The following is a 3,323-nucleotide window of genomic DNA, read 5'->3' on the forward strand; positions in this document are numbered from 1 at the left end:
TATAAATTATTGAAGAATGGGGATTCTCTTGATTGGAATGATATTGTGCCACTCTTTTATTCTAAATTCTATCTCCCTAAGTGAAATTCACAAAGACCGGAACCGCATATATAATTTCTGGCCTCATGATGGAGAGAGTATTGCCCAAGCATGGGGGAGATTGAAGTCTTTAATGCTCAAATGCCCCATTCATGAGCTTCCTGGTAATATTATCATTGATAATTTCTATACAAGACTTTCTTTTCAAGATAAGATCTTGCTGGATACTTCTTGTTCTGGATCATTTACACGCAACAAAGAAGAGTTTAAAAGGGACCTTCTTGATCGGATTCAGGAGAATACTGAAGGATGGGAGAACGACAAAGATAGAGAGTCAGGTATAAGTTATGATTATAAATGCATTGAAACTTTTATGGATACTAATAAATTTCGTAATATGAGTGCTACTTATGGTCTTGATTCTCAAATCGTTGCAAATCTTTATAAAGCTTTTGCCTCTCATTTTGAATTGCCTAGGAAGAATTTTGATAAGTATCATGAACCGTATAAAGATAAAATTGATTCATCTATAAATAAATGTGTTGTAATTGAAACTCGTTGATCATGTTCTTCCCGAAGCTTATATTGAAAAAACTCCTTTCCTCGCTAAAATGAAGGAGTATTCTGTTATAAATAGTGCGGTTAATAAAAGTGCAAAGAAACCTATAGAACCCGAAGAGCAAATAAAGGTTGAACCTGCTATTGCAATAGTTAAAGATCTTGTGACTGAAAATGTTGAAGATGGTCATATTATTTTCTGTGAAGATGCTTCTAATATTGTTTTGCATCCTAATAAGTCTAGGAAAACCAGTGTTCCTATGCTCTCTGTTAGAATTGGTGATCATTGCTATTATGGTTTATGCGATATTGGTGCAAGTATTAGTGCTATTCCTTATGAGCTTTACACGGAGATCATGCATGAAATTGGTTCTTGTGAACTTGAAGATATTGATGTGGTTATTCGGCTAGCTAATAGAGAAACTATCTCTCCTATTGGTATTGTTCGAGATATGGAAGTTCTATGTGGTAATATTAAATATCCTGCTGACTTTTTGGTACTTGGTTCTGGTGCTAGTAAGTATTGTCGTATCATTTTTGGTAGACCTTTTCTAAATACTTGTGGAGCTGTTATAGATTGCAAGAAAGAGAAAATTGTGACTAAATTTGCTGGTGAATCTTATGAGTTTAATTTCTCTAAATTTGCCAAAACTCCTTATAAAGCTGATTTGCCTAATAATGATTTTAGAGTTGTACAATGTCGGCTCTTTCTCCTAGTATTCCTTTGCAGCAACATTTGGAGAATAGTGAGAGTGAAGTCTTTAGGGAAGAAAGAAATGAGCTTGATGAAATTTTCCTTCGTCAACCTATTCTTAAACATGATTTGCCGGTTGAAGATCTAGGTACAACACCACCACCAAAGGAAGATCCTGTTTTTGATTTAAAACCATTGCCTGATAATCTTAAATATGCTCATATTGATGATAAGAAAATATATCCCGTTATTATTAGTTCTAAGCTTTCAGAGTTTGAGGAAGAAAGGTTATTGGAAATATCGAAGAAACACCGAGGAGCTATTGGCTACACTCTTGATGACTTGAAGGGGATTTCTCCCTCTATTTGCCAACATGCCATTAATATGGAAGATGATGCAAAACTCGTTGTTGAACATCGACATCGTCTAATTCCTAAGATGAAGGATGTGGTAAGAAATGAGGTATTAAAACTCCTTGAAGCTGGTATTATATATCCTATTGCTGACAGTAGATGGGTTAGTCCCGTGCATTGTGTTCCTAAGAAAGGAGGAATGACTGTTGTGCCTAATGATAATGATGAGCTCATCCCTCAAAGAGTAGTTGTAGGATATAGAATGTGCATTGATTATCGAAAAGTTAATAAGGTTACTAATTAAGAAAGATCATTACCCTTTACCTTTTATTGATCAAATGTTAGAAAGGTTGTCTAAAAATACTCATTTTTGCTTTCTTGATGGTTATTCTGGGTTTTCAAAAATTGTTGTTAAAACTAAAGATCAAGAGAAAACCACTTTCACTTGTCCCTATGGAACTTATGCTTATAGACGTATGCCTTTTGGTTTATGTAATGCTCCTGCTACTTTTCAAAGATGCATGTCTGCTATTTTTCATGGCTTTTGCGAGAATATTGTAGAGGTATTCATGGATGATTTTTCTGTCTATGGGAATTCCTTCGATAATTGCTTGCGAAACCTTGATAAAGTTTTGCAGAGGTGTCAAGAAACTAACCTTGTTCTTAATTGGGAGAAATGCCACTTTATGGTTAATGAAGGAATTGTATTGGGACATAAAATTTCCGAGAGAGGTATTGAAGTTGATAGAGCTAAAGTTGAAGCAATTGAGAAGATGCCCTATCCCGGGGATGTTAAAGGTATTCGTAGTGTTCTTGGTCATGTTGGGTTTTATAGGAGATTTATTAAAGATTTCTCCAAGATTTCAAAACCTCTTACTAATCTTCTTCAAAAAGATGTACCTTTTGTTTTTGATGATGATTGTAAGGAAGCTTTTGAAACTCTAAAGAAAGCATTAACAACTCGCTCCTATAGTTGAACCTCCCGATTGGAACTTACCTTTTGAAATTATGTGTGATGCTAGTGATTTTGCTGTAGGCGCTGTTCTTCGACAGCGAGTAGATAAAAAATTGAATGTTATTCATTATGCTAGTAAAACTCTTGATGCTGCTCAAAGAAATTATGCTACAACTGAAAAGGAATTGTTAGCTGTAGTCTTTGTTTGTGACAAGTTTAGATCTTATATTGTTGATTCAAAAGTTACAATTCATACTCGATCATGCTCGCAAATAGATACCTTATGCAAAAGAAAGATGCTAAGCCAAGGCTTATCGGATGGGTGCTTCTGTTGCAAGAATTTGATTTGCATATTATAGATAGGAAAGGTGCTCGATAATCTCGTTGCTCGATAATTTGTCTAGATTGGAAAATATTGCTTATGATCCTGTTCCAGTTAATGATAGTTTTCCAAATGAACAATTGGCTGTAATAAAGGTAAGCTCGCGAGATAGTCCTTGGTATGCTGATTATGCTAACTTTATTGTTTCCAAGTACTTGCCTCCAACCTTTTCAAACTCAAGCAAAGGAGGAAATTATTTTATGACTTGAGGCATTATTTTTGGGATGACCCACACTTATATAAAGAAGGAGTGGATGGTATTCTGCGAAGATGTGTTCCCGAATATGAACAACGAGAGATATTGAGTAAGTGTCATAGTAGTGCTTATGGAGGACATCACGC

The sequence above is a fragment of the Lolium rigidum genome, chromosome 2 (genome assembly GCF_022539505.1).
Source record: "Lolium rigidum isolate FL_2022 chromosome 2, APGP_CSIRO_Lrig_0.1, whole genome shotgun sequence".
Taxonomy (NCBI): domain Eukaryota; kingdom Viridiplantae; phylum Streptophyta; class Magnoliopsida; order Poales; family Poaceae; genus Lolium; species Lolium rigidum.